We start from the raw sequence: 13,460 nt of genomic DNA, 5'->3' as shown, positions 1-13,460 counted from the left end.
TTTCTGGTTGTTATTTTTGTAATTTTACCTGCATTTATATTTTTCCCCATTTATTTAGATAATACCTAATGGTTCCCCACAATGAGTGGCAATTAAATTAGACTCTATGCTGTTTTCACTTTCTCAGCTTCTCCTGAACTATTTGATTTTTGTGGCAGGATATTTCTTAATATTTGCCTTTGTGTCACTTAATATTTTCATACATTAAACAATGGGCAAATTTTGAGATTTAAAATGAACCCATTGTTCTCAACTATTATAGATGAGGCAATCAGGGAGCTATTTCCTACTTTCCTCTTTCTTTTACTCTCTCCTCCTAGTTGTTACAGTTCAATCATTTGTACATTATCAGAATCATCAGTAAAATATCTTTTTACATTTTCTACACCATGTATCCCTTAAATCTATATACGACGCAGTGAATGCTTACCTCTTGCCTTACTGGTAGTATTTTACCTACTCAGAACTAGGTTGATTGAACTTTGTCCTGTGGTAAATCTCTTAATAAGAACTTTCTGTAAACAGTGTTCCCTGCAGTTATGGGTGCTTATAACTGTACACTTTATAGCTGATAGATATCTTGCAAGGATAAGGATAACCATTGGCTTCTCCCTTCTCTTCTTTCTCAATATTTCCCCCCATTTTCTGGTGTTAACTTTTGCTGTGGAAAACTCTGATGCCAAAATGATTTTCTTTTTCTCTAAGTTGACTATTTTTGCTTAAGCCCCCAAATAATGCTTTCTTAATCTTTAAAGTCCTAGTCCCATACAGGGATATATCTTGGAGTTGAACATTCTAAAAACATATATAAGCATATACTACACGGTAATGTAAATGTATGTGCTTATGATGATCTATCTTGGCTTAATATAGGCAATAACTTTTTTCTAATTCTATCCTATGTTTCACAGTTTTCGGATTTTTGGACAGGGGAGGGGACTCATTACATATTTTTTTCTCACTTACACCCTTTACAAACCTTACATTATTTGGGGTTCAGTCTCCCTCGTTCTCTTTACAATTTAGTTTTCTGTTTTTCGACAATGATTTTGTTTTTAAATCCTATTTCTTTCATGGATTCTGCCAGTTTCTATTGCACTTTCTGGCTATCTCTTCCCCATGCTCTTGCGTTTCACTTCATGGTCTCTTTATGTTTTATTACACCCTTACAATTTATGTTGGAATGTATAAATGTTCATATTTTTCATCTGTTTTGTAGCAACACGTTTCTAGTGATTACAAGAGTTGATATATTACACCCTTACAATTTATGTTGGAATGTATAAATGTTCATTCCTTTTTTCATCTGTTTTGTAGCAACACGTTTCTAGTGATTACAAGAGTTGATATATTCCTTTTTATCTTTATTCTTATTTTTATGTGAATGCCGAGAAAATTCCTTTAGTATTTCTCATATGTGAAAGTTGAATCTATAGGACAAAGGAAAGGGGTTGTAGAATGTGCCCCAGCCTGCTAGCTCAAGGGCCCTCTCACCATTTGCTACAGTGACAGACTGCTGCCTCATTTTGGGGACATTATGGAGCCACTGCTCCTTCTTCGTAAGAGCACAAATGATTACCAGGTAGTCGTTACTGTCTTCTTTCCTCGATACTCATACATAACTTATAGCACATATGGAAGCAACCTTCTAAATACCCATGTTTTACCTTTAACATGTTCTTTGTGTGTAGCTGCCCATTTGTTTTGTGCTAACTGACTGCCCCTATTACCTTCAGTTGTAACAACCCACTTAAGGTAGAAATGAAGGACACTCATCTCCATGTGTTTTCAGAATTTAAATGAAAAAATAGAAAGGGGCTGATGTCACTTCCCAGTTTAACGTAGGGGTTTTATTTATTTATGTACACTCAATCAAACTATGACTATTACAAATGGTTTTACCACTACAATAAAGATAGTTAATTCATAACTCAATAAAAATGAAGAGTGAAAGATTAAAAACGGAAAGCAACAATTCTAAACTATAAAATCTACTTCAAAAAGCTACATACAGCAAAGCTCAATAAATAAATTGTGAGAAAAGAAAATAATATGGGATAAGTTTTATGGTTTAGGAGATACCTTCCTATAAGCCAAAAACCTAAAAAAAAAAAAAAAATGCTAAAGGTATAGCTTGCTATAGTACGTGGTAGGAGAAATTAACATGGATAAAATCAATAACACTCACATTATGTGATAGTCTACAGCCAAAGAATAATAGAAAGCAAGTGAAATGCTTAGCATAGCCATTTAGTCTACTAAATTAGGTTTGTGAAAATGGGAATGCCAAATGCCTTAAGGCTTACTGCAGGTGCAAAAGCAAAACATCAGAGGTCAACCTAAGAGTATTTTTAATATAAAATTAATGTACCTGCATTGTAAGCATTATTTTTTTTGTATGGTAGAAAGGAAAAAAATTCATGTATTATTCTACTATAAATGCGTATTCTTTGCTCTACTAAATTTGCATGTCATTGTCAGCCTTTCACTTTGTCTTCAGCTAACAGGAACCTCTTGGGTTCATCCTTTGGAGAACCTGATATCATGGAAAATGGACTGAACTAGGAGAACAGGCTTTGTTTAGACCACATGCTGAGGTCTAGTGGCTTCAATTAAAAATATATAAATGCAGCCGGGCACAGTGGCTCATGCCTGTAACTCCAGCACTTTGGGATTCTGAGGCGGGCAGATCATGAGGTCAGGAGTTCAAGACCAGCCTGACCAACATGATGAAACCCCATCTCTACTAAAAATACAAAAATTAGCTAGGCATGGTGGCACGTGCCTGTAATCCCAGCTACTCAGGAGGCTGATGCAGGAGAATCGCTTGAACCCTGGAGGCAGAAGCTGTAGGGAGCCAAGATCGTGCCATTGTACTCTAGCCTGGGACTACAGATCGAGACTCCGTCTCAAAAAAAAAATTATGTGTATATATATATATATATATATATATGCTTAATCTCTAAGCTTTGGAAGGAACAGCCTATCTACAGAAAAATTTAAAACTTGGTCATGGCAGGTACAGAGTTGGGCCCCATTAATTTTGTTGATGTTGGGGTCAGCAGATTCTGTAAATTTTCACTATACCTCTCATATGATCTGCCGCCATACCATTCATACTCTAAATTTATTTCTCCTCACAACAGTAAATTACTAAAACTGCCAAGTTTTTTTTTCACAAATTAACATCTTTAGCATGCTCTTCCTTCAGCCTGCAATGAAATCCTCTACTCCCCTCCCTCCTCCTCCCTCCCTTACTCCCGCTAATGACATTTGTGTTTTGGTTTCCACACCAAATGATCTACCTTCAGTAAGCATCCCACAACTCCACAGGGAACTTTAGTTTCTCTACCTTCTGTGCTGTCGAAGCACTTGGCTCAGAATGAGAGATCTGTCTGCATTTCAGATCTACAAATTACTCATTGCGTTACCTTGGACATATCCCTAATATTTTTGAGCCTCAGTTTCTCATCTTTAAAATTAGAATAAAGATACCAAACTCCTGGGGTTTTGTGAGAGTAAAATGAGACGATGTGTATAAGAGACTCAGTGCAGTGTCAGTATCTATCTACCATGTGCTATGCACTCTGCGTTTTCTTTTTCTTTTTTTTTTTTTTTATTTTTGAGACGGAGTCTTGCTTTCTCACCCAGGCTGGAGTGCAGAGGGCAGTGGCATGATCTCGGCTCACTGCAACCTCTGCCTCCTGGGTTCAAGAGATTCTCCTGCCTCAGCCTGCGAGTAGCTGGGATTACAGGCCCACACAACCATGCCTGGCTAATTTTTGTATTTTTAGTAAACACAGCGTTTCGCCATATTGGTCAGGCTGGTCTTGAACTCCTGACCTCAGGTGATCCACTCACCTCGGCCTCCGAAAGTGCTAGGATTACAGGCGTGAGCCACTGTGCCCGGGCCAACCCATAGTCTTTTGGTCTTCTCTCAGCATCCAGTGAAAATGCACTTTATTTTTCAGATTCCTCTGGAGAATTAAAAAGTCTCTTTTACGGCTGGACACGGCGACTCACACCTGTAATCCCAGCACTTTGGGAGGCTAAGGCAGGCAGATCACAAGGTCAAGAGATCGAGACCATCCTGGCCAGGGCCAACATGGTGAAACCCTGTCTCTACTAAAAATACAAAAATTAGTAGGGTGTAGTGACACACGCCTGTTGTCCCAGCTACGTGGGAGGCTGAGGCAGAATTGCTTGAACCCAGGAGACGGAGGTTGCAGTGAGCCAAGATTGAGCCACTGCACTTGCCCTGGTGAAAGAGCAAGACTCTGTCTCAAAAAAAAAAAAAAAAAAAAAAAGTCTCTTTTGCATGGAATTGCCATACTCTCTGCTCTTGGTCTTCTTTTCCATGTACTCATTCTTCAAGCATTTATTTTCTCATTGCCTGATCAAGATCATTGCAATGACCAAAAAATTTTCAAATGCTATGATTTTTGTGATATTCTTTTAGCAAGTTAATCACGATGTTGCATTCTTGAGTGTGCGAGTGTGGAGGAAAGTCAGGATGCATCTTTAAGACAAGATGATGGGTCACGGCAGTGCCACACCACTCACGGCCACACGAGGAGAGCTGAAGGGGCAGTCACCAACGAAGATGCCTGACCCAGAAGCTGGCTGCCAGGGAGCCAAAGGCCAGGTCATTCCACAGGTGGCCAATGCCCGGGGGTGGCCCTCCACCGCCCAAACTTATTATCATTATTATTATTTTGAAACGGAATCTGGCTCTGTCTCCCAGGCTGGAGTGCAGTAGCACGATCTCGGCTCACTGCAACCTCCGCCTCCGGGGTTCAAGCGATTCTCCTGCCTCGGCCTCCCGAGTAGCTGGGACCACAGGCACGTGCCACCTTACCTGGCTAATTTTATTTTTTGAATAGACAGGGTCTTGTCATGTTGCCCAGGCTGGTCTTGAACTCCCGGGCTCAAGCGATCCTCCCACTTCAGCCTCCCAAAGTGCTAAGACTACAGGTGTGAGCCACCACACCTGGCCAAGTTCTACTTTTCTAATATTTAAAATATGAAATAGGCCGGGCACGGTGGCTCACACCTGTAATCCCAGAACTTTGGGAGGCTGAGGCGGGCAGATCACCAGAGGTCAGGAGTTCGTGACCAGCCTGGCCAACATGATGAAACTTCGTCACTACTGAAAATACAAAAATTAGCCGGGTGTGGTGGCAGATGCCTGTAATCCCAGCTACTCAGAAGGCTGAGGCACCTAAACCCGGGAGGTGGAGGTTGCAATGAGCAGATATCAGGCCACTGCACTCCAGTCTCGGCGAGGCAGTGAGACTCTGTCTCAAAAAAAAAAAAAAAATAGATGGTGTCAGTGATTTCTATTACACGAGGTCTGGAAACACTCTGCACCTGATTGCTCCACTTTTAGTGGTGCTAAGTTCAAATAATTCAGGTGGTGAGAAACTGACTCCCGTAGGAGCGCGGGTGTGCGTGCGTGCGGCGGAAATCCCGCCTTCCTGCGCCTGCCTTTGCCCCTGGCCGCAGCCGGTGAGCTCCAAGTAGGAAGATAAACCGGATTGCAGGAGCGGGAGAGTCCGGAGGAGCGGCGAAGGGCTCCCCTTCCCCATTGGCTGCGCCCACGGAGCCGCCTTGCGATTGGCCATAAGCGCGGGTAGCGGGGGTCGCGAGAGGCGTCAGGATCCCTGGCGCCGCCTGAGCCAGCGGCTGCTGGGAGGCTGTGTCCGCAAGCCAGCGGGGCGAGGCGGCCGGGCCCTGCGCGTCAGGTCCTGGCCTGGGGCACCGGGGCTGCCAGCGTCGGAGGAGGTGTGGGCGCGGGGTTGGCGGGCGGGCGGGCGAACTAGGGGCCTGCGCGGACCGCCCGCGGGGCAGCCTCGGGTCTCTCTCCATCTCTAAGTGGTGGTGGCTGTGGGTTTTTCTGCAGGTGATCCTTTTTAGTAATTTGTTTCACGCAGGCGCCCTGCTGTGGGGTAAAGCGGCAGATTCATGCTGCTGTCGTTTGTCGTTCAAACAGTGGGCTTCCTGGCCAGGCGCCGTGGCTCAAGCCTGTAGTCCCAGCACTTTGGGAGGCCAAGGCGGGCGGATCACGAGGTCGGGAGATCCAGATCATCCTGGCTAACACGGTGAAACCCTATCTGTACTAAAAATAGAAAAAATTAGCCGGCGTGGTGGCGGGCGCCTGTAGTCCCAGCTACTCGGGAGGCTGAGGCAGGAGAATGGTGTGAACCCAGGAGGCGGAGTTTGCAGTGAGCTGAGATGGTGCCACTGCACTCAGGCCTGGGTTACAGAGGGAGACTCCATCTCAAAACAAAACAAAAAACGATGGGCTTCCTGTCATGTGTGTGTGTACCTTTTGGATTTGAGGGCAGGGGGATGACATTGTGATTTGGCCTCCTGAGAAACCAGGCACACCCTGCCTACCTTGGAAGGAGGCTTTCCCTTCCCCACTTCCCTCTCCCTCCATCTCTTCCCTCTTTCCCTCTCTCCCCTTCATTCCCCTCCCCGAGCTCTTCTTTCCCATCTTTCTGTTCTCTGTCTTTTTTTTTTTCTGCATTAAACCTTTCGGGAGTGTCTTTGTAAACTATTAAAAAGCGTCAGGTCTTCAACATGTATGTTTACTTGCAGGCCTGAGAACTGGGAGGAAGCTGGAGAAAAGAATACCCTCTGAATCTTTGTGTTTGGCTGCCCAGGCTCGCCTTGACACCGAATGGTTGAAAACATATACAGGTGGGGTTTGACATGTCTTTTTCTTGGTGTATTTCTGCTTCCATGTTTATATTTCTCATGTAAGTCTTTTTTTTAGGGTATGTAAGGGGAAGTCAGTTGTATCTTGCTATATTAGAGGAGCAGGTTTGTTTCCTATGACTTAAAATGTAACAGTCTTTATGGCTGTTTTTGTAGATTGTGCACGGCTGCCTTTTAATTAGTTTCTTGCAAGTGCACGAAACTTGAGATTTATTAATAGGCAAAATTTTTTTCCTATTTATTATTACTGGTTAAGAAATCTGCCACACTCCTAACCATATCATGGTGACTGTTGTTTGTTATTGATAGTTTTTGAGCTGTTTAGTTAACTGTGGAGGGGAAAATTGGAGAAGTTGCAGTAATTACGGCCGCTAGAAACTCACTCATTTTATGAGGTTTTGTGTTTGTGTTTCTGGAGAGACAAGAGTTAGTTCAGTTGAGCTGTTTGTTTTGTATTTGTAACCAATACAAGGTCTAAGGACAATTGTGTTGAAACTGAGGTCATGATGCTGGGATCTTAAGGGCTGAAGTTTCCAAATAAATGGTATATATAGAATTCTCTCTGACTTGAAATTTTCCCTTTCTGGACCTCTGGATGCTGAGGCTAAGAGTGTCCATATGACAGTGCCTTCCATGACAGGAGTCAGCAACCCTTTTTTCTTTTTTTTCACATATGCGTAATTCATTGTGTATATTTTAAAAAGTTTTAACCTCTTCTTCCTAGCCCTCCAGTATTTGTTAATAAATTAAAACATTTCCAAAAGTGTTTTTTGTGAAGCAATAATTCTAAAAGATGCTCTAAGAAAAGCTAAATACATGGAAAAATCCAAAGTATATGTTTTATTTATTACATTTGATGAATTTTCGGTTTGTTTTTTCCTCTCGAGAGGGAGTCTTGCTCTGTCGCTCAGGCTGGAGTGCAGTGGCCTGATCTTGGCTTACTGCAACCTCCGCCTCCTGGGTTCAAGCAGTTCTCTGTCTTAGCCTCCTGAATAGCTAGGATTACAGGTGCCCTCCACCACGCCCAGCTAATTTTTGTGTTTTTAGTAGAGACAAGAGTTTCACCATATTGGCCAGGCTGGTCTTGAACTCCTGACCTCATGATCCGCCTGCCACGGCCTCCCAAAGTGTTGGGATTACAGGCGTGAGCCTCCGCACCCGGCCCACATTTGATGAATATTTTTGTTCTTTAAAATTGTGGTTAGAAAGCAGAGCATAATTGTTCTTTATGTAGATCACAACTGATTGGGGTTTTTAGGGAGATTTTTTGGCATTCAGTAAATGTTTTTATTTTCCATTATTAAGACTATGAATATTTTATTTTATTTTCTGAGACAGGGTCTTGCTCTGTTTCCCAGGCTGGAGTACAGTGGCATGATCTTGGCTCACTGCAGCCTCTGCCTCCCAGGTTCAAGCAGTTCTCCTGCCTCAGCCTCTCGAGCTGCTGGAATTACAGGTGGTTGCCACCACGCTGGGCCAATTTTTGTATTTTTAGTAGAGTTGGAGTTTCACCATGTCGGCCAAGCTGGTCTGAAACTCCTGACCTCAATTGATCCGCCCGCCTTGGCCTCCCAGCGTGCTGGGATTGTAGGTGTGAGCCACTGCACCTGGCGCATTTTCACTTTTCATTAGCTGCTTTTTCCCCCCATTTATTTCCTACCTTTCTGTGTATGATTTCTGAATTAAATGTATTTCATGTCTTAAACTTCTGAATTGTTTGTTCTCTCATTTTCCATGTTGTTAAGGAAAATAAGAGGCTAAGTGAGACGTATTAAATTTGCATGTAGTTTGTCAGATCAGGATAAATGCTAATCTGTTGCAGAACGGGACTCTGCTCTTGCTTCACCCAGGATGCGTTTCCTAGTTCCTTCCTAGAGTGGGGCCATACCCTACTCCAGCCCTCCAGACCCAGCTCGCTGCTCTGACATGATTCCACCAGACTGTATTCCAGCTGTCCTACCTAGACCTAGATATTTTCTTTGTTTTTTGTTTTGTTTTGTTTTGAGATGACGTTTCACTTGGTGGTCCAGGCTGGAGTGCAGTGGCGTGATCTCAGCTCACTGCAACCTCCGCCTTCCAGGTTTAAGCGATTCTCCTGCCTCAGGCTCCCAGGTAGCTGGGATTACAGGCGCGTGCCACCACACCTGGCTAATTTTTGCATTTTTAGTAGAGACGGGGTTTACCATGTTGGCCAGGCTCGTCTCGAAATCCTGACCTTGTGATCTGCTCACCCCAGCCTCCCGAAGTGCTGGGATTACAGGTGTGAGCCACCACACCCAGCCAACTTTTTTTTTTTTATTAAAAAACTTATATGAAATTTATTTTATTGTGGTATGTAGTTCAGTAAATTTTGACTTCTATAGATTCATGTAACCCCCATCATCATCAGGATGGAGAATTTTCATCACCCCAAAAGCTCCCTTGTGCTTCTCCTTTTTATCACATGTTCCCTGGCCTCGTACCCTGGCAACCACTGATCTGTTCTCCATCAGTATAGGGTATTCTTTTTGAGAATGTCATGTGAGTGGAACCATATTTTCAGTAATGTTTTGAAACCATCTTCATTTACTCCTAGTTAGATGTTTGAGATTTATACTTGTTCTGTGTATTAATAGTTCTTTTTATTGCTGAATGGTATTTCATTTGGAATACCATTTCATTTGGCTAACACATCTTCCATGGGAAGATGTGATTGGCTTGTTTGAATAACTCTGGGCCGGCAGGGATGAGCAGGCTGGGGTCGGGTCTCTGCGATAAGGAGAGTTGTTTGGCTTTGGGATCTTATCCGTGGGAGCAGAGCTCGGGGGAGACCTTGTGGTTAGGCCATTTGAGGCTTTCTTGATTTTACCGACGTCAAGGCAGCACATAATATTTAGCCTTAATTTCAGGCCACAAAAGACATTCTTCTATATCTACTTTCTGTGGCACTTTTGAAACGGTTTTGTCCTTAGTGTTTGGCGGTTGATTATGATGTGCCTCGTCATGGCTTCCTTTGGATTTATCATGTCTGGGCTTTGCACAGATTCTTCAATCTGCCTAGGTTTGTGTCATTCGCTGAACTTAGGAAGTTTTCAGCCATTAGTTCTTTAGATATTGTTTTCAGCATTGTACCTTTTGTCTCCTGTTATTAACCTGCGGTGTCTGTCCTAATTCTAGGTAGTTAGTTTCAGAATTGAATTGCACTGTGGGACACACAGCTGGGTGTTGCAGAGAACTGGAGAATTGCTTGGTGCAAAAGTCCATACATTTGGTGTCAGAAGTGTTGTAAACAGAGGAACTGTTTCCTTCGAGATTTTTAGATAGTCATTATTTGTAATCTGGATGGGACATTGTCTTTCACTGATTGAGATACATTTTTCTAATTATGTTGTTTAGACATTTAGTCACAGCCTTCTGTGATGGAAGGTGTTTAGACTTCAAGGGTAAGGTTAGTTCTCTCTTCTCTTTGCTTACTATGTAAGGAGTTTTATGACAGTTGTTTTTGACTGAAACTTTACATTGTCAGTGGCCTAAAGTCATTTTTCTCAGCTTTTCCTTTGTGTCCCAGTGCTCTTGAATTATGCTATCAGTGACAGTGACAGTGCATAGCAGTGCTTCCCAGTTGGCAGTGGAGTAGGGCCTTGTAAAGAGTTAAAAGATTTTTGAATTGTACTCCTTTTCTACACCCTCCCTTTTCCCACGGATACACAAGCACTGGGACTCACTGGATAAAAGCAATTGGTGTGAAATTGAAGTAGGTAAATATCAAAGACTAAGTTTCTCAGTTGTGAAATCTACTAGGAAGTTAATGAAATATGATTTTGGAAGACAGGCTTTAAATAATTTGATATATTGGTTTCTTTTCTTTTTTTTTTTTCAGATGGAGTCTTGCTCTTTTGCCCAGGCTGGAGTGCAGTGGTGCCATCTCGGCTCACTGCAAGCTCTGCCTCCCGGGTTCATGCCATTGTCCTGCCTCAGCCTCCCGAGTAGCTGGAACTATAGGTATCCACCATCATACCTGGCCAATTTTTTGTATTTTTAGTAGGGATGGGGTTTCACCGTGTTAGCCAAGATGGTGTCCATCTTCTGACCTTCTGATCCACCCGCCTCGGCCTCTTAGAGTGCTGGGATTACAGGCGTAAGCCACCACTCCCGGCCAATTTATTGGTTTGTTTATGAAAATTATACTGGATCTGTTAGAGGTATGATTGATGTATTTTATTTTTAAGTTGTCAAACATACAGTTAATGATGTTGTAACTTCGGGGAGGGACATTTGCAGAGACTGACTAATGGTATGGCATTCTGAAAAGCAGTTACAGATTAAAAAAATTTTAATTCTGCAGATGATAGTGTCGAACCAAGTGGAACAAAGAAAGAAGATCTGGATGACAAAGAGAAAAAAGATGAAACTCCTGCACCTGTATATAGGGCCAAGTCAATTCTGGAGAGCTGGGTATGGAGTAAGCAACCAGGTAATCTTTGATCAGAGATAGAAATTAGTGTAGACATTTTGCCTCCAGATCCTCAGGTGGTTTTAGAAATTGGCTCTCTAATTCTGTAGGAGGAGGTAGATACTGGCATAGTCTTACACGTCATTGAAACTGGAAAAGATAGCTAGATATTCTCCTACTCATGTTTTGGATAATGAGATAAATTATTTTATGCTTCACACACTTGGAGTATGTCATCTACTGTAATAGCATCCGAATGAATAAATACATTTCTGTGAGTTAATTGTATACTTTAAAAATCTCTGAAAAATTTGAGTAGCAAGTCTCAGAAACTTGATTCTAAATATTAAAAATATATCCTTCCTTGGGAGGGAGCATGTAGTAAATGTGTTAGTGTGATTGTAAGCATGCTGTCTTTCTGGAGGTCGCTTTGTTCCTGCATCCACTGTTTTCATTTCAGGGATGTTCATGGAATGCCAGCCACCAAAGGGCCAGGAAGCATCCCCCTGCAGGACCAGAACTTGGCCCTGGCCGTCCTGCTGGAGCTGGCTGTGCAGAGAGGCACGTTGAGGTGAGGGCTGCCGCAGACTGGGAATGCTTCGGGGAAGCACCTCTGTGTCCAAATACCTGTTGCATTGTGTGCATTTCACTAAATCGTGTGTGACCGCAGCAGATGTGGTGCTCTGTAACCAGAGAACCATGTCCCAGAGCTCGCTCTCTCTTTACCTTTTTTTCACTTCCTTTTTTATGCTCAGTTTTCTAGCCTGGGAACTGTTCTTTTTTTTTTCTTTCAGTTTTCCTCATTTAATTATTTTTATTCCATGAGTTTAAGATCCTAGAACTTCCATGTAAACATGCTCTTTGAGCTTCTTAACTGGTCTTTCCTATCAGCAGAAGGCAATGACTTGTGCTAAAATCTTGGTGTCAATTCAGTGATTTAATTACCATGGCTTTACTTTCATTTCCTTTCATATCCCAAGTATTGCTTCACTTCTATCTAGCTGTTTGCTTTTATTTTTGATCAACCATGAAAAAAAAAAGTTAACCTGTTTTTACTAAGAATAAATATGTTTTCTCCTTTAGCCAAATGTTGTCTGCCATCCTGTTGTTGCTTCAGCTGTGGGACAGCGGGGCACAGGAGACTGACAATGAGCGTTCTGCCCAGGGCACCAGCGCCCTGCTTTTGCCCTTGCTGCAAAGGTTCCAGAGCATCATTTGCAGGAAGGATACACCCCACTCCGAGGGCAACAAGCATGTGAGTGTCATGATGGAACTTTGTGTTTAGGTGGCACTCGAGTCTAGTTATTTTTAAAGCAAGACCAGCGTGCGTGTCCACGGCAGTGTTTTTCTCTGGCGTGTGTGTGTTTGGTGGTAACAGCAGCGAGTCAGATGAGACAGGTTGGGAAGCCACTTGTTTGTGGAGAAGACTCAGATCAGTGAGCACCGACTCCCTTGTCAGCACAGAACCAAGCTTGAAACACGCACTTTTAAATCAATACCAGAAAAGAACAATGAAAATAGTGACTTGCTTTGTTGGCCCTTCCTATGTACTGGGCTCTGTGCAGGGTGTGTCACCTGAGCTGTCACTCTGTTTAGTACCAGCTCCCCCCTTAACAGGTGTGGACGCCGAGCTGGGGGAGGAGCAGGCATGTGGGGCCCTGGGCGTAAACCTCCAGGACTGCTGGTCTTTACAGGTCAAGTACAAGTTGGATTTTGTGTCTTTTTGGGAAAGTCTTAGGCATTTCAATATCATGCCTTGTTTTAATTTTTCTATTATTTGGTAGTCTTTAACCTAATGATAATAGGGCTCTTCTGCCTTTAGAAGAATTAGAACTATGATTTAATTTGCAAATGAAAGTAGGTATTCTCCAGAGTGGGCAACGTTTAGATTAAAATAAAGGTTTTGGTTTTAGATTTCAAGGCCAGCTTGAGATGCTGTGCTGGGTTCCCACAGAGGTGCTTCTGCCTTTCTCCAGGGGTCCTAGGCCTGTAGGGTGGTTTGCTCATGTTAGTAATCTGTGTGGATTCAACTTACCTGTGGTATCATAAATGTATACATGCACAGTCAATGTTGTGTACATGTATACCGCAAATTTAGACATTTACACAGTTTATGTGCTGCACAAATACATAGCTGTATAGTATAACTGTATCATCAGCATTTCATTTGATGGGTCAAATGAGTCAATACCAAAATATAAAGAGTGGGTAAAGGCTCACTGTGTTACTTTAATTTTTCCCACCATTTCTGAATGTTTGTTTACTTTTCCCTTCTAGCTTTTGTCTGGCCCTCTGAGCCCCAGTG

General features: G+C 42.8%; 2 long non-coding RNA genes and 1 pseudogene across 2 annotated transcripts; 2 read left to right on the top strand and 1 right to left on the bottom strand.

Moving 5' to 3' along the window:
- Window positions 1–3,960: 3,960 nt before the first annotated feature.
- Window positions 3,961–4,519, bottom strand: LOC129050372 (COX assembly mitochondrial protein 2 homolog; annotated as a pseudogene).
- A 1,116-nt stretch (window positions 4,520–5,635) lies between these two features.
- On the top strand, window positions 5,636–10,699 carry LOC129050389 (uncharacterized). The gene is made up of 3 exons (XR_008513975.1): window positions 5,636–5,784; window positions 6,604–6,705; window positions 10,583–10,699. It is a non-coding gene; the product is annotated as an uncharacterized LOC129050389 (long non-coding RNA).
- A 353-nt stretch (window positions 10,700–11,052) lies between these two features.
- Window positions 11,053–12,364, top strand: LOC129050396 (uncharacterized). Its single transcript, XR_008513984.2, has 3 exons — window positions 11,053–11,176; window positions 11,616–11,726; window positions 12,239–12,364. It is a non-coding gene; the product is annotated as an uncharacterized LOC129050396 (long non-coding RNA).
- Window positions 12,365–13,460: the final 1,096 nt, after the last annotated feature.

This window comes from Pongo abelii, chromosome 16, assembly GCF_028885655.2.
Source record: "Pongo abelii isolate AG06213 chromosome 16, NHGRI_mPonAbe1-v2.0_pri, whole genome shotgun sequence".
NCBI lineage: Eukaryota > Metazoa > Chordata > Mammalia > Primates > Hominidae > Pongo > Pongo abelii.
The sequence above is the reverse complement of the archived record's forward strand: the minus strand, read 5'-3'. Positions and strand labels throughout refer to the sequence as shown.